Below are 23282 nucleotides of genomic sequence, written 5' to 3'. Positions count from 1 at the left end.
ATGGACTTATTTTCAAAACATTAAAATGTGTTTCTCTCGGTCTAGCCGTTGAAAATTAGAAAATCACTTTAATTGTACTTTACTTTTTGCTACAATGGTTTAAAAACATATTTTATACATTGTACCAATTAAGAACGATTAATCACCGATTTTCGGTTGAAATAAGTCGATGTTAAAAATGACGAAGAGAAGACATACTGTGCGTCATTCTAGTAAGAAATATTAACAAAATGTGGACTCCCAATAATTTTCTTTCCTTTAGTTAATCTTTATACTTTTATTTTTTTATTTTATTTTTTTTTTTGGCATATGCTGTATATCATTGTTTGTCAAATTATATTATGTTGTGACTAATATGTAAATCTACATACCATTTTATCAACAACTGTTATCAGAATAAAGTTTAGTTATACAGATTAGTTTTTGTTTTTGTTTTTTGTTTTTTTGTTGTTGATACATTTGACATTTGTATTACATATTTGATACGCTCTTTATGTCAAACATGAAATTGCGATAGTTGACTGTTGCCTCTACTGAATTAAACTTTCAAATGTTTTCGAAAAAAAAAATGTTTCAGGGTACGTTGAATACCAGAACACCAAAAATAACCAATACAACACTTGATGCTTTTTATTGTCGCAGTAATTTTGTTTCTGAACTAAAAATATCTATTTATTTTTGTTCCTCGTTATGTTTCCCGCACTCAGTAAAAGAGTCTAGTCATTAGTAAAGTAGTTTGCAATTATCAGCTTTATGTGAATTCGATATTTCATAAAAATACATTCTATAGAAATAATGCATGTTGCATTGATTGCCGACTATATATAAAGGTTATTAGCGGTCTTCCTAATCCATGTAATCGTAGTACAGCTAATTATCGTCTGCTGTGCTGCTAATGAAAAAGAATCGCAGCATATGACAATTAGCTCTCTTACCTTATGGCAGCATTCATATTATGGTATTTAAAGCACTATCTGGTATTTTCATCCGAAAAACAATATAATTAAAATAAGACCTTTGAACTGAATCTTTCAGACAGTGAATATAGAACCTTATTGAATCCTATTCTAGTTCTGTTCAGATGACCTTTTCAAAAGCATTGTTTTTTCCCCTTGAATTATGTTTTGATTATCAAGAAAGATTCGTTCTGAACAGAAAGGTCACCAGAACAGAAAGTAGAATTAAGTGTTGTAGAATGTAAAATCTTATTGCACTCTATTCTAGTTCTGTTCAGATGACCTTTTCAGAAACATTGGGTTTTCCCCCTGAATAATGTTTTGAAAATCAGGAATGATGCAATCTTAAAGTCATCACAACAGAAAGTAGCATTAACTGTTTGATAGTCTTGACGATAAAACCTACCAGTGTGTAAACATCATATTTAGTTGTGGAATGAAATAGACAGCCCTCCTTAAAACTTACTTTACAAATATTGACGGGTACTGCTTATAAATCTGAAATGGTTCTTTTTAATAAAGTACATATTTTCAGAGACACATTCATACAGCATGACAGTTGGTCTGTACATACACATGTTTGACTAGGTTGTAAATATTAGTAATCCAGTGTAGATTTGCAGATTTGTAGACGAACAATATATGCACCCTGAATGGTTTCTTTTCTTAGTTAATCTTTATACTTTTATATTTGTTTTTGCATACACTATTGATCATTGTTAGGCAAATTATTATATGTCGTGATTTTAGCAAAAATGGTTATCAGAATGAAGTATAGTTATATTAATTAGTTACTCTGTTCCCGATGCATAAATCTGCAAAGTGTTATTGGTCACATATGTCTCATAACTTTTAAAACATTAGTGAGTTCCCCCATTTTTATTTAATGTTTTGTTGGTTGAAAACTATCTATTATAAAATGGATCGTGGCAGTTAGATGTTGATATGTGTTAAGAGAATCTCATAAATTATTTTGTTAGCGGGTCAGTTTTGCCCATTGAAAAGAGCATTTTAGTAACTGCTTTGTTTGACTTGCTATGAGAAAGAGTAATCAAGGGAACCAAGGTTATAGCGGTAATCAAAAGAATGTAATCCAGGGACAAAGACCAGACATGGGAAACAGACATACACTACAAAGAACATAAAGTAACTAAAATCATACATACAAATTAACAAAAGTAAATGAGCAACTCGGACTGCACTAAAAACTGGGAGCATGGACCAAGTGCACTAGTAGGGTAAGCGTCCTCTGCTTTTCTAGAAACACCCTCCGAGTTGCTCATAAAAAGTGAAGTTCGGGGTAGACAAACGAGGGAAGGAAAACTATGATCCGTTGAATAAATCAGTTTTCATGGTGCTGATGGATACACCATAATGAGAAGAAATTGTTCCACATAGTCAAATTATATTTTAAGCAGCATCCTTGCATATTCAGGGAAAACTATGATAAAAATCCTGGAGTCAAAATATCATAACAAAGAATCATTGAAATTAGATTCGCAGTCGACGTAATACCTTCGTATAAATGTCAGATGTTTAATGAGAAAACGTTAACAGTAATGAAGTACATTTATTTTAATTATCCATCTCTATCTTATAAAAGCAGACTGGATTCTACGAGAGTATCAGACAAATAAATCAGCAGGCCATTTTTGCGATCGGATTTGGTAATGAAAGTTACTCTGATCCATATCTTTCCAACCGCTGTAAATTATTATTTTTGTAACAATATACTTGCGGAACGATGGTAAAATAATCAACGAGGCAAGCAGTCATACAACTAATACTTAAGGCAAACATAAACACATAATTGGTCTTAAGCTTGTTATTCCAATCATAAATTAGTTAAATAATAATGTTAACGCTAGAAGCATCGATTTCTATGATTGAATAATTTTGGTTTCAGATCTAATAAAGTTTGTCTCGACTAAATTTGATTTAGTCCAATTCTTGGATTTAACAATTGTTATTTTATCACAACATCATGTTTTGTCCACATTTTAAGGTTTTTTTGAGACATATTTATCAACAACGAATGTCTGTAAATGGTTTATAAACAGGTGGACCACCTTGTTAAGCGTCCTTTGCTGTTCTAGAATTATAATTGTAAATCAAATTTCATGTCCGGGTTAGACAAAAGAGGAAAAGGATAACGATTGCACTATTTAAACATGGTTCTTGCGGTGCAGATGGGCACACTATTATGTTCCATGAGTTCATGAGGACTATCATAAAAGTTTTTGTAGTGATAACTGCAAATCTTGTAGCAAACCCCTTAACCCCAATATTTTCTGAAAGGGTCACGTACGGCATAAACGAAAAAATAAAACATAGAAAATAGCAGTTCTTATTTGGATCACCTAAAATATCGAAAATTTTATATTTTTTTGCACCTGTCAGGAAGTTCTGGTATCAGTAGGTTTCTACCTTTAGTTTATCTTTATATATAATTTGAGTTCATAGGGACAACCTATTTGCTGTACATGGATCTATGTATAATAATGTATAGGGGCAAACTGAAGTCTGCCCTGTGGTATGAGGGTCTCATTGTCGTTCAATGACGACCAATGGATGGGCTTTGGCTGTCTTTTTCATGCCGTTTAGATTGTAGTGGAGGAAAGCGTAAAATGGGTATCAATAGACAAAATACCAGAACAAAAGCCTCAATTTGCAGTTCAATTTTATCAGAAGTGTCAGAAGAGTTTTCTCCCATACCTAGATGAACTATATGAAAAGTTTTACAAATCATTGTAGTGATTTTGGCCTATTGATTTCATAGTTATAATTGTTGGTCATATATTAACGTTATTTGATTTTTTTTCTCAAAAAGTCTCTTTACAAATCATTTTGCATTACCATTCCTAATGTCCAATTATCAACGATAAATAACCCGCTGTCTTTGCCCTAAATTTTTATGAGATAGTGTTTCAATCAAATTTACTATAATTATAATAATTACTAGCAAAATGTTGCTGCATATTGTATTGCATGTCATAAATATATGACTTAGTTTAGTCGCAAAACAAAATAAGGACGGCAAATAGACATCAATCTTATTAATTATGGTATTAAAATTTACGTAATAAAGTTGCTGTAAATTTATGTTTTAAATTGTCTACAAGGAAATCAGTTATTTGATTACACAACGGTATGGTAAGAGAAAAAAATGTGTTAGAAATATACAAACAGCTTAGACGATTTTCATATTAGGAAAAAAAAGTTCGCTGAGCAAAAACGAAAAACAAAATGAAAAAAAAAAAAAACAACAAATAAATGAATAAACAAATAAATAATAACACTGCCACGATTACGGTTTGAATATACCAGTGGTGTTTAAAAATACATATGCATGTTATTGCGTCATGATAGAGTTACAGAGTTACATTCTTCTCTCAGTTCATCGTTTTGTTTACTTTGTTTAGTTTTGTCGAAATTAAACAATCGATGCCAGTGGATGCATTTCTGAATAAAAGTAAAGCAACTATACTTTTTTTCTTATACACGAATACCAATCATATGTATTGCGAATTTTACTTTACTTTACTTACTTGTTCAATTCAGATTACAGCTTATCCGATTTTAGTTTTAAAATTTGTGAAGGCAATATTTAAAAACATTAACAGAAAGAATAAAAATCATTGTTCTATCCTACATCCAGTAATTGAATAAACCGATTTGAAGGATATTTATGCAATAAACATGATGATTTTTATATATTTTAACCACAGTTTAGCGGTTAATGCGTGCATTTTCCTAAGCGCGGGTATGTTAAGGAGTTTTCTTGAACATCTGGTTGACGTCTGATCACGCACACAAAACGTGACGTTTTAAGTTGGGAGATTTTTTTCGTAAGTAACCAATATCTTTGTAAATAACACATAAGAATAGTTTTAGTGTTAAATGAAGTCCTCAGTTCTTTTAATATATGAAATTAACGATTGAATAAAACCTCATCTTAATGAAAAAACACAACATAACAAAACTGACAGCATTTTTTTGTATCGATTTTGACGTCACAGAGAAGCTTGAAACGTCAGAGCACCTGTAGTAAACAAATGAGACGTCATGTTTGCATTTACCTAACCATTACACTTCAATCATCGATGAATTCTGAAGTAATACATGTTACCAGTAAAACAATTCTCCAAGTTTGAATGAATGAATGATTGCTGACCGATTACGTAGGCATAGATATGTTCAAGCCCAAAAGAGAAAAAAAAAACTTAATATCGCTGATATGTTTTATTTCGTGTGTTCTTTTCAAAACTGAATTTCATGTTTATACCCTTTTAAATCAATAACAGTTAATACTTTGCATTATATTAAACATGAAACATGTAAACTGTACTTTCACACACTTTTGTTGTTAAATTTTAAAGAAAGATATAAAATGGAGATATGAAAAAAGGACTTGTTTATTGAAATATTATATATTGAATGACAGTGAATTGTCACCTTGTAAGATAGAGTAATCAAAGAAACCAGAATTCTAATGGAAATGAAGAATATGTAATCTAGAAACAATGACCAGACATTGAAAACAGTCAAGCCCCCCCCCCCCCACACACACACAAAAGGGAAAAAAAGAAAAAAAATCAACAACATCAACTCTGTTTATGAAATATTATGATAAATATAGTTTAAACTATTTTAAATAACCCGTTTCTAATGATTAAAATATTATGTTTTCTTCTATCACAATTTATAACTGTATAATAAATAGTTTGATAGATGAGGAAATCGATATGCCACTACACGCTGGAACATTTACCAACAAATAACCTAAATTGGGTTGAGGAATCAATTGAGATACAACTTTTGTGATTGAGCATTCCCGTTAGTTAATGGCAATCTTATAAAACGCCAATACCGTTTGCACTATATTTGTGTAGAATTAGACACTTCATTAACACTTTTTTGTTTTGTTTTGTATTTTTTTGCTCTGATTTTGCTTTATTGTTTTGTTTTTTGTTTTTGTTTGTTTTTGTTTTTCTGTTGGTGGGGTAATAGTAATTACTTGGTAAGTAAATTGGTTACTTTTTAAACACAAAAAAAGAAAGAAAACAAACTGGATATTTTTGGATTAAAATAAAACAAATATACCAATCTACAAATCTCAAAAATATGATTGCTAGTTGTCTATGTTAATAGTTGAGATGGAAGAAAAAATAAAAAGCACGTTGAATTGAACCTACCCTTTTACACTACACGATTGAAACGGATTGCAACCAATGTTGCAAGTGGGTAAGGAAAGGTGTATTGAGATTAAACAAAGTACCAAAAAAAACAATTCACTATTACCGAATTTGTTAACACTTTCGAAAGTTGGAAGTGATTTATACCATAGATGATAATATTTGTCATATGCTTCTAATATTCTTACAGTACTCTTTGGTCAGACATAAAATGACCGTATAATATAAAGGAATATATTAAGAAGCAAAGGCTTAAATATGATATCTTTTTAACATAACTGTAGCTGTCTTTGTAAGAATCATGCAAAATCTGAAAATCTGTGATACACCCTAAAAAAGGCTACATATTTTTATTTTTGTAATTAAGTTGTTTTATGGGTCTATACTATGACATGTGTAATTATTCATTCAAATTTGCCTGCTCTTAGGAGATAATCAACATTGAAAATCCAGTAGATTACATTGTATTTGAGCGTCATTTACAGAGTTATCTCCCTTAATTTTTAAATATACAGTGCATTCTATACAATATTTATTTCCAAAGAGCACGGGTTATATGAAAAACCACATGTTAATTTCTGTTTACTATGACATTACAAACAAAATATCAAAAATAAAAATATGTAGGCTTTTCACCCATGAATCACATTTTGCATGATCCTTAGCTGGAGTGCTACTTAATATCTCCAGGTTACACAACCTCTATAACAGTACAATGACCTATTGTACATGAAATTATATTGCCCTTCTTTTAGTAGTATATCAGTACTTTATCATAAGGATCATTTTAAAGCCTTTTCCCAACTGAACCATTTCTTAGGCCAAATTTAATTTATAGCCTTTTTAATGTGTGTTTTGATATGATTTAAGTAAATTTCTTCCGAGTATTACTACGAATTCCTTTTATTTTTAATTTCTATTTCCATTAAAAAAATTGGAATAGACAACCCAAGAGACTTTTAAGTTAAGCAACCTTATCACATTTTTTTCTGTAATGAAAATTATATTGATATGATAGAAATACAAACGTTAATCATTTACATATCAACATTAATTTGCATCGATTAAGTTGTGAAAGGCAGAAACCTTAAAAGTTATCAATTTATATCATATATTTTAAATGCTAATTGGGACTTTCATTTCAGCGTATTACAATTTGAGATAAACGAGATAAAAAAAAAAAAAACAGCTAAGATAAATGATACTTGATATCTGTCAGAATATTCACAGTACGCATTGGCAGTATCTACGAAGATGCAAAGGAAATAGGTTTGTACCGAATTCACTTTATTGAATCAAGTGATATGTTGAAAACTCACGGAGTGAATAAAAAAGAGTAATTAAATCAACGTGATCTACAAATGTCATTTGTGCTTTCAAATAATTTTCATAGAAAATATTAGTTCATATTTTAGTTTCTTTAAAAAATCGTTAAATAATTCTGAATATACACATATGAACTGACCTTACTTTTGGTGTGCATTTTTTCCAATCTGCAAATGATGACAAACTAAACAAACATGTGATTTTCCCTTGATACGGTGTACTCATTTACACAGTTTGAATAATATCAATATAGGTTTTTCATTGTCCATTTTTTGCCATGTGCACTGGTTTTCGTAGCCAAAGGGAAATATATGAAACACAGCCAAAATGTGTCAAAGTGTGACAAACCTCAGTAGAATAGTACTCGTAAAGTCCTCGATTTAAAAAAAAAGACGTATCAATTGATGAAATGAACATGTCATTGTGGTTTAGTTATTTGAACGGCATGTGTTTAATCGTGAGACACTCCGATGCAATGACAATATATTTGACCAGTTATGAACGTCAATTAAACTTTAATTATGAAAATGCTGACATAAATTATTGAATAGTTGTATGTTTTTTTTGCAGCATTACTTATAATTGAAAGTTTTCCATGTCAGAAATCTGAAATTATCCTTAAAATGCGTTTGTGTTGTTACTAAAAAATAAAGACCCTTTTTTCTTCCGTATGATGTCTTAAAGCAATAAAATTAATAAAGAAATTAGAGTACGCTAAGTTGTCGTTTTGTACTCTTTCAAGACCACAAGTTTTATTTTAATGATCATTAGCGTTCATACCGGTCTATTATCGTCTTAAATTTAAACAGCTTGCAAATGGCTTTAAAGAGTAATCAAGATAACCAAGGTTATAGCGGTAATCAAAATAATGTAATCCAGGGATAATGACCAGGCATGGAAAACAGACATACACAACAAAGAACATAAAATAACTAAAATCATACATACAAAGTAACAAAAACAAATGAGCAACTCGAACTCCACTAAAAACTGGCAGAATAGGCCAGGTGCGCTGGTAGGGTAAGCGTCCTCTGCTTTTCTAGAAACATCCGAAAGTCTAGAAACACATAAATTAATAGAAGATTTACAGAAAACATGTTTATACGAAAAGGCTTTAAAAAATGTCTAAGAAATTCGAGAATTATGTTGTGGCTTTTTTTTTATTGAAAATCTATATAAACCTTAGGACTGTTTTTTGTCCTATTATATTTATAGAAATTAATGACGAATCATTAAACAAACACAACATTTTTATATCTAGAACTAAACGACTTGCTTGGCAACAAATTATAATCGGTATTTCTATCTTCAAAATTGTTGAGGATTGTTTTCTAATTTGAATTTAAAAGATAACATCTAGTTATCGAAAGTGCGAAAAGGTAATGTAACAGGCATTGCGTGATTAAAATATGTTTCTCTTACATATTTGTTTCGGTGAGGCTACAGAGAAATCAAAACCAATCATCTGTCAAGAACAAAAATAAAAAAAAGAAAAAAAAAGGGCTTTAGGAGGTAGACCTAGGGTAAGGGACATAACTCTCGAAATCAGTGATATGTTTGTATCATAATCAATTTCACCAAAGCCTCCCAAGCTTTTGTTTGAAGCAGAATAACATCAATCCAAGTTAATTAGATGCTTACTTAAGATAGATGTAAAATGCTGCATACAAACGTTCCAATGATTTTTAAGAGTTGTGTCCCTTACCCTAGGTGTATCTTCTTAAGGGAGAAAGAATGACATTCTCACATTGGGCGGACGTTTAAAAAATGAACAGGTAATTTAGTAGTAAAAGGTAACAAGATGTAAAAAACAATATTCTGTTACAGTTCTTGGTGTATAATATGTAAAGAGTACACTATAGATATATCAGAACAATACTGTAAGGATTTTTTTATTTTTTTTACGTATTGCACAAGAGTACAAGCCAATATCTTTATAAGATTTTTCACCTTTTTTGCATCCTCGTTGGTTTGATTCTTAATCATTTGCTGCAGAACGTAGTTAATAGCCTATTTTCTGTTTCTGTTTTACGTCCCTCTCATACATATTCATCTAGACGACAATAAATAACACAAAATTCACTCCCGAAATAATAATTTCGATTTTCCGGTTTTCAATTCAACATATACATAACGGGAAAACAGGTAACAAGATGAAAGTTTGTTTTCTACATTTTATATCAATATTAATATCATGTGAGCATCAAAGTCAAAATGCCTTCGAAGGACGTAGACCTAAGGTAAGGGACGCAACTCTTACAAATTATTGGAAAGTTTGTAGTCAGCATTTTACATCAATATCATGTAAGCATGAACGTAACTTGGATTGGTTTCATTCTGTTTTAAATTAAATCTAGATAGGTTTCGGTAAAGATTTACTACGATAAAAACGTATCACTGTTTTGTAGAGTTATTTTCCTTACCCTAGGTCTACTACCTTAAGCAAACACTCGTGATGAATTTAATTAAGTACATGTACTCCATGTATATATCCGCTTGATCGAAGTAAAACAGTTGAAATTGTTTCACACCATTCGTTTACTTTGAGAGGCAATGAATAATGAGATCTGGTTGAAGTTGGATGTTACTAGCATACATTATGTTAATGGAAAATAGTGTAAGTTACCTATTTTTCATATTTTTGACTTTGACTTCGATTTTGTTCTTTTAAGTTTTGAGTGAAGTAAATAGATATCACACCCGAAAGACTTTTTAACTGCCGAATGGGAGCAATGAACAGCAGTAGACTCAAATATGTGGTTTATTGTAGCTGCTGTAAATAATTGTCTACCTTTAAATAATTTATTTAAACAAACAATCAAACTATCAAGGAAAACGCTTTTGGTACTAACAATTGTGTTAGTTCATTGAAACAAATGGTGAAATATTCTCAACTTTTCCGTTTCAACAAGAAATCTTAGAACCTGATTTTACAAATGTTATTGGAAATTGATATTATGACATTTCAGTTCATTTCGATATATTTTATAGTCAATTTGCACACTCATCAACAGGATGTGCAACAAAGTAATGTCAAATAAGTTTTTAAACCATTTATGATTTGTAGCGTTTGCACTATTATTAACCTTTACAGTGCAAATTAGCAAATTGTTGCAGATCATGCAAGTTCTGAATCACCAATTCAATATTTTATGTGTCGTACCAGTTGTACACTTATGCACTATGCTTTTCAATCTGCTCGACGTTATCCGGAAGTCCACCTTGTATTGATCGTAAGATTTTCTTGAAATTAAATACAGATTGTACACTCATTGGATTGCACTACACAGTTACATTCAGATACAGTTTAATGAAAAAAAATAAAACAATAAACAAAAACAAAACAGAAACAAAACAAAAACATAACAAATAAAGCAAACCAAAAAGAAACAAAAAGAAACAAAAAAGGTATATTTTTGTGTAATTGCTTACATTGTAATTTAAACTGATACTTGGTGGACATTTTTTGAAGTGGTAAATACATATATACATGTACATAGATATAAATAGAGAGGGACATTTTACAGACAACGATATGTATAAATCAGACTAAAATACATATATCTGTTCAAATTGTCTTGCTGAACCGTCCTTCTTTAGCAGTTTATCATGGAAGATATATCGTTATCATTGAACCCTTTAGTGAGTCAGAGGTTCTCATTTACTTTATTGCCTTGTATGTATTCCTTTGTTATTTTATGTTCTTTGTTGAATGTGTCAGTTTTCCATGTCTTGTCTTTGTCTCTGGTTTACATTCTTTCGATGTCCGCCAAAATCTTGGTTTCCTTGATTATTCTAAAACATTCAGATACTTTAAGACTTACATCCACTTTTATTGAGTGTTTTCCATAAGAAATACACACTGATGACACAATCATATTTAACTCTGTAATAAAACAATAAAGACATATTGTTATATTTTACTATTGTTTTGTAAAATGACCATTTTGTACCAATGTATTTAATGTTTGCAAAAACTGTTTCTTCTGGGAAAATGTTTTTAACAGGCATGCAGTATTAATTGTCTGGAAGGTACACGTCTAACATAACAAGACAATTGTTTTGCAGACTAATACTTTGACAGTCATTTCGCACTCGACAACGGAGGTGTCGACCCTTTTTGATGAAATACAGATTGCCAAGCATTAAATCTGACGTAGCCAGGTTTCGTCATTTTAATTCTGTTCACGATGACAATCGGAAAATTTTCCATATTCTATTTTTCAACAAGGGAGTATATTGTTTTATCATTGGGAATATTCTTCATCGTTTCCGAAATTCCACCATATTTCAAAAACAAATAGTTCCTATAGTATCTTGCAGCTACGATAAGACAATAAGAATTAATAAAATTATCAACCATTAAACGATATTAGAGAATATTGAGGAATAATGCAAGTCCTCTATGGCATATAACTGTCCTTCTTCTCTCTTTAAAGTGACAAAACCATACAAAATCGTCCATAAGTTATTTCAGCCATTACTAATACTTCATAGTGCGTTGGGTAGGACCCCATGTGAAACAAAAACATATTTTTCTCCCAAAAATCCAAAATGGCCGAGTTAGGGCTATAATTTTGTTTTCTGATAATGTGCTTGGGAAAAAACCTGCAAAATTAAACCAATATTGATTTGGAAAGTGTTAAAAAATGATCAATGAACAGAATTTACTAAATAAAGCATCATTATCATTTTCTAAAACAACAAGAAAATTGTTATAATCAGTGACCAAAAATATATAAATGGGTTTTAAAATTTGGGATTTGCCAAATTAAAAAAAAAGTCCTTATTTTAACAACATTTTAACTTCTCCTATTTGCCGAAGTAACGCTTTATTTTTTTTTATGAAAACATGATGATACACCCTAGTGGTATAAAGAAACAAAGGCTACGGCTGGGAATTCATCAAATGACAATTTTTTAGCATGAAGAAGGTGGCATGGTGGGGCGAAAATTGCTAGAAATCAAAATTATTTTGGTGTTCATCATTGATCCTTTACTTCATTTAAAGCGTCTTTACAAGAAAGAAAATCTAGAAAACAAAGATTTGCAACTTCATCCTTTATGTTAATACCATAAGTAACTCCTCTGTACTGACATATAATAGGAAAACACACGCTGGGGAGGGGAAACACTGAATACCCAATTTAGGTATTCTACCAGCTTGTTCACCAGAAAAGAAGTAATCATTCATAAATGTATATATCTACAACAAGACGAAAAGCACTTATCATCATTATGGAATATTTTCCACGTAAAAACATTAATATCATATACGGCACATCCATTAAACTGACAATGAATCTTTCACAATATCATGTGTATCCTTTAAGGGGAGATAATTTCTTAAGAATAGCTTATAGAACTATAGCAGTCTTGGATTTACATGTACATGCTGTACAACGTGTGTCTCCCACTGACAACCTACGTAACTACTTTAGAATTAAAATGTGATGCCAATATCTCTCCAAAAGAAGAGATTCACTTTTAATTTCCATAACATGACATACATGTACGTGTACATTTATGCATTACCGAGAGACAATTTTACTTGCAGACATGCATGTACACAACAATATGTCGTGCCTTTGTATTATTTAATAAGAGTAACCAAGGGAACCAAGGTTATATCAGTACTCAAAAGAATGTAATACAGGCGCAAAGACCATACATGAAAAATAGACAAACACAAAAAAGAACATAAAGAAACTAAAATAATACATATTAAGTATAAAGTACAAAAAGTAAATGAGCAACTCGGACTCCACAAGAAAACGGGGAGCATGGACCAGGTCCACCGGTAAGGTAAGAGTCCTCTGCTTTTCTAGAAACACCCCGAAGTTTCTCATAAAAAAGTCAAGTCTGTGGTAGACGAAAAAGAAAAGGAAACATATGACACGTTGAAAAATCAGTTTTCATGGCGCAGATGGATATACGATGTATCAAATCCCCAAAATTAGGATAGTTTAAAGATAATACGTCATCTGTATAGCGGAAACTTAGATTAAAAGATCTAGCTAAACGATATGTTTTTCTATTGGATCAGATAGGTATAAAGTCTGCCTCATAAGAATGAAGGAATAGGTCAGCAAGTACAGGAGCACAATTTGTTCCCATTGGAATGCCACCGTTTGTTGAAAGACGCGTCCACCACACTGGACAAATATGTTGTCGATTAAAAATTCCAGCATTTTGTAAACATCTTCTTCTGCACAATTGCAATTATATTCAGATACTAGTTTTGAACTGATTGTTTCCAAAAGATCTTTCGTTTTTTTCAGGATCCACATTTAATTAATACCACTACGCGAGTAACAAGTGTTGTGATAGGACTGCAGACTATCTATAGAAGTTAAAAGTTTTGTAAAAGGTTTGGTGGTACATTTTGCAGATCCAGCTATGTAACGTTGTTTAAATGATTCTTGTGCAGTTAATGAATCCAGTACATAGACGGTAAATCACAACACCGTCCTTGGTAGAGAGACCAAAAAGGATAGCACAGAATTATAGTTTTCAGATAATGTTCTCTTAAAACTTATGTAGCATTGGCACTCATTAACCAACTTAAAACTTTCATTCGTTTCAAAATTAAAGACATCAAGGCCTATAACCACTCTGACAGAAAATCAATGTCTTCTTCTTCTCGTTTTATCCATTGTCTTGCATAGACCTCCGTGGCATCCATATGAACTTTGAAGTTATAATTTCAATTTATGGAGCGTGGCTCACGGTACTTGGGCTCTTTAAAAAGAATAATCAAGGGAACCAAGGTTATAGCGGTTATCAAACGAATGTAATCCAGGGACAAAAACCAGACATGGAAAACAGACATACACAACAAAGAACATAAAGTAACTAAAATCATACATATAAAGTAACAAAAGCAAAGGAGCATAGAAAGGATATTACGCAGAGATTCGTTTTTGATGATGGACAAATCTCCCGTGACAACGTGACCGGAAGGACTATATTTGGATGGAGAGTTTTTGCAAGAACAGGTGATTTAGCCTTTAAGTCCTCAATCTTGAGGTTCTGTAATATCCTTTTTATAATTACATTTTGGATGCAGTGTGTAGAGTATAGGAATATGAAATAATTGGTATTAATTTGTCTTTGAAATATGGGGGGATTTTGTTGGTAACGTTTGTGTAATGGAGGATTTCGGCCACATTAATTGCATCCATACCTTTATTGGCAAACGGTAGTGGAAAACATAATTGTTTTTCTTCATCTTGACTTTTGACACAAACTGGTTTAAAAAGTCTGTGGAAACCAATATTCAAAATGATGGCAACAAGTCTCTATAATGAAAGGAAGGAAACCATCTATGAAGACATCATGCACTGTTACATTTTATAGCAACCCCGAATATAAATATAATAGTAATTCAGCTTTTTACAGTAATTTAAGGAATATGTTTTGTTACTTTTTGTCTTATTTTTCAAGATACCAAAGCAGGGAACAAACTTTGTTAGGGCCCGGCAGCCAATACTACTGAAAATTCTATTGGATCCCTAACAGGAAAAATATCGTTTATGAATCAATTTTAGAATTGCATTTACAAGTGATAATATATGGTCAGTACTTATCAGTGTTTCCTGTAGCCTATACTTAATTCATTTAGGCCATTTGGTAGCAAATCGGAAAACTAAATCCCAAAAGGGATTAGGTTGTACTGTATACGGCCAATTCAAAACGTATTCACCACATTTGGAATCACGACTTTAGTCGTTTGTCATATTTACGAAATGCAACCAATTTTGACAAGCTTTTCAAAGGAACGTTACTCACCACACCTGACAACCTGGTTGGCGGTCTCATTGGATAATGACAAAACAGTAAACATTTTTATTGGTAACTTCAACTGTTTTCACTTCGGTAAACAGCTGAATAGTTTGAAATAAGTTGTTCAAAAGAATAGTACTTACCGTTACGTGACAGTAGTCTGTCAGATGACAAATTTGTAAAAAAGTAACTCCCCTTTCCTAAACATCTTACACAAACAAAGCCAAAGTCAGGAATATGAAAAAGGACTCTTCTATGCCTATTCAATACATTGAACTATACATTGTATTTTTTGTACATGTGCAACTACAAAAAGTACATTTGTACTTTATTCAGTAGTAATCGAAATATTTTGATTGTTGATTTCTTATTTTTCAAAATAAGGATTATATCCGTACATTTGTCTTACCTGTTTTTATTGAATCCATGTTTACTGCCGTTATAGTTTCCGTAATTCTGTCCATCATTTGGTCTATCCTTCACACACACATATATCGCAACATCAAACAAATGTTGTTTAATGTTCTCCCATGGCCTTTCATGCGAAATTACAGTCTGTGTTGGGCTCGTAGCCAAATTCTTAAATGGTAGGGTAGTGTTTTATCACAATCCACGATCTCCACTACTCCAGCATTATTACCCATAATTACGTCGATATTCGTTCGTGACAAAGTTATATACAGACTCTTTCTATATAAAGATTCTCAAGTACCAGTTAATCATCTTATTTAAGCTCTGTAAGTTTTATTATAACATAGAATGTGAACGTTTCCCAAACAAACAAAAAGGGAACAGAATGCAGGGGATGGAAACATCTCATTTTCTAATGAGCCATATCGGACCAAAGTAATCTCGTGCAAAAAAGTGCTTTCCAACTTGTATTAAATGCTATGAGTTTTTGTTTAATTTCAATCTGTTAGTTGACTGACTTTAATGTATAAGATATCAAATCTACATGTCTAATGGCTAAATTGAGTTTCTACCCCTCACAAATGGTGGAAAGAATAAATGACCCTTGTCAATGAAAAACGATAAAACGGAACAATGATATCGTCACCGTTCCGTAAAGGATATTAGCTAGTGCTGTGGATGGAAGGGGGACCAGATTGGTAATATATTCAGGGGCATATTATAAAACATTTGCCACAGCCGTTTTCGTCGTCGTTCATGCAAGGTTTCCATTCTAATCTTTCTATACAAAATCTCTTTACTTGTGAATGTTGGTAGACCAGTTACAATTCTAGCCGCTTTCAAGTTGTAAGCTTTCTAATTTATTTAAATACCCAGTACCACGATTACCCCAAACCTGGCATCCATACTCAATAAGGGTCATATAAAAACAAGATAAAACAAGATTATGTCTGAAAGTTTTGAATTTACGTTCATCATTGTTTTCGTCTTCTCTGGATTGAATGACATCATCCATTTAGAAGGTCAGTGTCATTCATTTTTATCAAATCTTGAGCAAATGCATTTTAATGTGTTCTGTGCTTTGGCTTTAAATATTAAAAGAAAAATCATCGGCAAAAAATCTACATAGGTAAATGAATTTGTTAGCAATATCTTTAATACCAATAATAAAAATTAAAGGCCCTAAAATAAACCTTTGGGGATTCCAGCTGAAACATTGCAAAAGAATGATGATGATTTCTTGCATATAGATATTCTTTAAACCAGGTGAGTAAGTTTCCGTCAGTATCATAGGATTTCATTTTGTATATCAGTCCTCTTTGCCATAACTTATTAAAAGCTATTGAGAAATCACAAAATATAAAAGAGTTGAAATCCCTTTTATCTAGGGAGCTCAAAATACAATCATACATTTATATTAATTGATGAACGTTGAAAAAGGTTGGAAGAAACCCTTATTGATATTTGTAAATTATGTTTTTTTTTCTATGGAGATGGCTATATACGTGTTTAAATATACACCTTTCCATAGTTTTGCCAACGCAGCTTATTAATGAAATTGGTCTATAGTTCGACGGAAGCACTTTGTTACCTTTTCTAAATAAAGGAATAACTTTTCCAAGTATTCACCTGGAAGGATATTTTCCTGCATGTAGGGATTTGTTAAATAATTTTTGAAGGGGAATAGCAACAATTTCGATGAACATTTTCATCATTCTATGACTGATTACGTCTGGACCTGAGGCTTGTTTGAATCAAGTATTTTGAAAATATCAGAGATTTTTTGTATATCAAATGTTATATCGTATTTTGTTATCATTTGTTCGAGTTTCAAAAGTAGGAAGTTCTACATTATCCTCGTGGAGTGACGAGATCATGGAGAAGTAATAATCAAGTACATTACATTTTGCCTCGTCTTTGTATGCTACATTATCATTGACTAAAAATCTTTCAACATGTTAAAAGGCGTACAGTCGAGGAACCTTTATTTGCTTTTAGTAACGATTTCATAATTCATTAGTACATTTTGGGATTTTACGCATTTTTTAGAATGATATTTTCTAAATTTTCTTATCTTATTATTTTTTTTTATTTCATATAGTTAACTTTATTCCGCTGTTGTTTGTACTTTCTGATATCCCAGTCTAGTTTTGATCTAATCGATTTTCTCCGGAACCTATCCGGAATTGCTCTTCTTAGGCTATTGTTGAATCAAGGTTTGTCATTTAAACGTATCGAAATTTATTTAGTAGGGATACACTCCCTTTCACACATTTCATTTTAAACGCAAACAGAATATTAGAGGGAATCGTTTATAATAATGGGATCAAGAACGGTGTAGCTTCGTTCGGTTAGTCGTGTCGCTTTATCAACAACGTTATGTAAATGAAATACATTTATAATGTTAATCAACTTATTGTTTGATTCGTTAATTAGATCGAAGTTCAAATCCCCCGTGATCACCAACATTGGGTTAAGTTGTAACCCTATTTCAATTGCATGATTTTACGAGTCTAGTAGTTGACATCACCTACGTCCGGTGGTCTTATCAGTGCGACGTAATAATTTTAGCTTTCGTTTACAATTCAATCCAAAGAGTTTTATTAAAAGGATTTTCTAATTCTTGTTTTCTGGCAATTTCTTATCCGTCTCTGAGTCCACCTCCGAAACAGTTTCGATTTTTACGAAGTATGACTGAGGGAAATGATTCAGGATTTAAATCAACATCTTTTCTGTTGGAGTCTAAGTATTATTCAGAATGGAGACATATCTACCATTTGATATTGTATTTTCAGTGATTATGCCTATCTGTGAGCAATGATTTATATATTTCCCATGCTTAAGATAAAATAGAGAACAAACAACAAGAAAACTATGTTAATCCTGAATAACTATTATATGAAAATCGAGAGCCCGAAGACGAGGCATGTGCAGCGTAGGTTAATAATTGATATATCTTTCATAGGTTCAGATTTTAAACATATACATCTACATCTACAGATAATCTTCAGAAGAAAATAGCAATTGCAGCCCTGTAACTGTAAAAAAATATATATAAATATATAAAAAATAAAGACTTTGGACAAGAGCTGCAATTTTATTAAGGGAGAGGAACATGATCCCGCAAGACCACCACAATAAAAAAAGAAATGTACATAAGAATATTTAGAGTAAACCATATGAAAAAAAACAATCACAAAAAACATAAAAGAGCGAATAGACAAAGGTTAGAAACATGTCGTTTGAGTAAAAAAAAAAAAAAGAAAAAGAAAAACGAAAAAAAAAATAAATAAAAAGTATATAAAACAAGAAAGGATAATCGTATAATAAGAGTTGTATACAGGTAACTGAAATATATGGATACCGTTGTACTTTTATTATACATATCAACAATCGATACTGTCAAGTATGATGAGGTGTTATGGCCGTTGGACAACTTCATATACTAGTTAACAAACGTCACCTCTTTCCAAATTTGTAAAAAAAAAAGAAAAAAGAAATTGGCCCCTAAAATTCCAAATACCCTTTTTCGATAGACGAATGTCCGCAAGTCAACCTTTACACGTGGATCAGCACACGTCTTATAAGCGTACCGAGTATAAAATATCTAACATGTTGTTCATATTCACATTTGAAAATGAACATAATAGAAACTTACGAAATTGTTTTAATAATCATGCTTTGGATATCGATAAATGGTAGATTATCACTAATCAGCCCCTATTAGTATGTGATCGGATGAAACAGAGAAATTTTTTTTTTCATAATTTTGGAAAGATGATTCGCTGTAATCATTTGCTTAAACAATAACTTTATTATAATTATGATAGTTTGATTATCTATACAGGGTTAAATTACTTGCTTTATTTCGACTTTGGCTTCATGTAGATTCAAAGGGAAGTGAACATAATGGACTGTTTAGTGTTTTTTTTTCTCTTTCTGTTGAGCCTGAACTCAAATATGAATATAGACAACAAAGCCAAAATATAACATTTCAAAGGTTAAAAAGTAGCAACATTTAATTACAACTCAAAGGGTTTTTACACAAGGAGAAGCGCTATGGTCCTGCGTCTTCCATAGTTGAATTGTTCTGATTTGCATTTTGATCATTGGCTGTTGTTTGTCGTTCATTGTAGTCATTCACAATACGGACACTCCTAACCCGACTTTGCTCTTCGATGTATTTGATGTCGTTGTAACCTCTGATTTGTTTCCTGCTATATGTTGTTATATTTACATATTTTCGACTATCGATTGTCCAATATAAATGAGTCTCATTTTTGTTTTTCGAAGTCATAATCTTCTCACAAGGGTTGTTCTGTATTCAGTGAGATTCTCGGCAATAAAAATTTCTTCAGCACTTCCTTTGAGTGTTTTTCTAATAGAATAAATCAGGAGTCTAGTTCTGTAGGAGATAAACCGAACGATCGCTTGGGATTTTTCATTCCTTGCCCTACAAATAGCATGAGAGCGACCAGCGTCTTGACCTTTTCCTTTGACTGCTTTTTCAAGGGTATTGATTTGCATAAATTGTTTGTAGATTTGCTGTCTCTGTTGTTCTATACATGCTTCTTGTTGTTTAACGTTTGTCTAAACTGTGGTAATTTATACCTCAACACATGTTTTGACAACTTGGTCTATTATTGGAACAATAACTGCTGTGATCTTTCTCGGCAAATCTGAAATCATAGAATTCAAAACTTCTGGGCTTGTCGGCTACCGATTTTCTCAAAGCTGGTGCCTTTTCTGTAGTACCTATACATCTCCAATCACCAATAAAGTTACATCTTCAAGCGCTTAGAACTTAAGGTTTCAGTAAACAGTGAAGGGTTTAATGGTAAAGGTTGTTGAATAAGTAACAAGGACGTCATTTTCAACTTTAGCTTCAACTTCAAGGGCACCGTCACTGTCGGTCGCCATATTGTTTACAATTGTTTTTTTTTCGAGTTTAATATGTTTATAATAATAGTGTTGAAAGTTATTTAATTCCAAAATCAGCTAACTGTTACCGTTTAGGGCTACCAATACTGTTTATTTAATCAGCGAGCAATTTGTTTTCCATCAAAAATATAATTTTTTTACGACCACACGTTTACCTTACTGTAGCGCATACTTAATCTAGTTTTAGCAATAGTGTTGTATTTTTCTGGAATGTGTTTTGTTTTAAACGATATATCATGTTCAAGGCAATATAAACTAATCGCCGAAATAATGACATTAAAACTTCGTGCTTACATGTTAGTGTGTTTATAGTATGAACCACAGCAAGATTGTCAGATGGAATCATTTTTAACTAAAAGATTCTGTCCCTAAATTTCTAAAGTTAAAACAATAGAGAACATCTCCTTTATGTTAATTTGGTGGATTTTTAAGTGATTAGACCAACCAATTGCTAACCAAGCTAGCCAACAATTGTTTAAGACACCTGCAAAGCCTAGTGAGCCTGACATATAGAACCATCTGGTCAGATGAACGTCAAGCGTTTTAAAAAAGTGTGATTTGCCGTTACAAGATTGCATAAATCGTTGCCAAACCTTGGTACATTTGTATCAGCTCTGGCTGATTGAGTTAGCTCGACAAAATGGTGTGGCTTCTTGATACCATAGTCAAATTAATCATTTTTAGTAAAAATGCCCTCCCAGGACAAACCAGAGAACAAACAAAATTTAACAAACCATAAGGAAATGACGATCACACAAAGTTAGAGGTTTTATACGCCTCCTGAAACGTGTAATATTCCAATTTTAACGTGCTTCATGTATCGTGTGCTTCTTGTGCGTGTTTTGTGGAATCGTGTAACGTGTAGCGTGGGATTCGTTTGTGTGCGCACTTCGTGCTTCGTTCTTCGTTTACCGTGCAACATTCTTCGTAAAGTGTTTTGTATTCTAATAGGATGATATAAATAACACTTATGGTAGATCAATTTAACGGAATACCCTTGTAAGTTCGTTTTCTATGCCAAAATCACTATTCCTTTTATATTGAAAAGTAAATATTATGTCAGGAATCAATACATGCAGGAATCATTGGTTTCAAACATTCGAACATTATTTGTACATACAGTATACAATGCATATACTGCAAAAAAATTGGAGGGCCTTCCGGAAAAAACCATCGCGAACTATAGTTGTTTGTTTGTCTTTTGAGAATAAAAATGGAGTATGCATTACCCCAATTTCATGCAAGTTCAATGTTTTCATACTCCCAGACCAGTGAAAATGTTTTTGCAATGCATCATACATAATAAAATGAACATTTCTCATATAAATAATGCAATATTCCTACCTTCTCTTTCTTTTGTTAGACAAATGAGCTGGTATTGCATTAGTTCATATAGCTAATTATTTCAAATGAAATATTTTTTACCAATTCTTTATTTATATTTTGGTATCTTTATTCTCCTGTAATGTAGAAAATGTGTTCCAAAGGATACATATAAAACAAATATGGACATTTTTCACATACAAATTACTTTCTTTTCATTTTCAGAGCAACAATATGGTATCAGACAAAATACTCTATTTTCTAAGACTTGCATATATTAGCCCAATTATATGACATTTCAATATTTTTAAACTCCAAGACCAATGCAAATGTTTTCGCAATGTACCATGTATAATTAAAATGCAATATTTTCTACTTTAGAAAAAAATAAGATGGAACCGCATTAGCTAAAATAGCTCAAATGCCTCAAAATAGAGTATTTTGATCAAAACACTATGAAATGTTCATATTTTAATTCTATTGAAAAAAATTGTTCACAATGGTCCAAATTCAACAAATATGGACATTTTTCACTTAAAAATACTATTCTTTTAATATTCAAAGCAGTATGATGGTATGGTAAAATCAACTTTCTTAACTAAAAAAATTGTATTTTTTTTCAAGTTTTTTGAAATTTCAACATTTTCATAATCCCAGTCCAATGAATCTTAGCAACGGTCGATGTATAATGAAATTGAACGTGATTTTAAATCAAAACATAAATGAACACTGTATATACCGAATGAGTATGAAAGCATGATACACATTAATGTAAAACGAATGTAAGATGTTAGCAATCATTAGAATACGACGAACATAATTGCATGTACACAATATAAAATAATATATAATTACTTTCGTTTCTCAAGTTAGATTCCGAAATATACCAACATCTGAAATGAGTACTTGTAACCAACACGATCATTCGTGTATTGTGCTTCGTGCAATGTGTTTTGAACTTGTGTTAGGGAAAGTGTTTTTTGGTGGTATGTTGGAACTTTTTTGATTTGTACTCACTGTGCATTGAAACTTTGCATGGATACCTCTGCAAAAATGAATAAAACTATGTTTGTAAAGACATGGGTTTTTGCTTGATTGTCCTCTATTACATATATAAAAAAGATACAAGTTCTGATTTTTGGAGAGGATGTGATTTTGAAACTGTTTGGAATTTGTTTTGTTGGCATTGGTGTTTTGACTGATATTTTGAGTGACTGGAAGTGCGTGGAAATGGCTGGGGATGAACATTTGATAAGTCTTTCTTGTTGTATGAATTCGCTGCTTTGATGTATAGCTCGTCAGTTTTTTTCAAGTCAACTCAACTGACGCCCTTAGCTTTCTAAAC

Source organism: Perna viridis, chromosome 13 (assembly GCF_037379345.1).
Source record: "Perna viridis isolate PV_CMFRI_1.1 ecotype Kerala chromosome 13, ASM3737934v1, whole genome shotgun sequence".
Classification (NCBI taxonomy): Eukaryota; Metazoa; Mollusca; class Bivalvia; order Mytilida; family Mytilidae; genus Perna; species Perna viridis.
Note: the sequence above shows the minus strand (reverse complement) of the source record.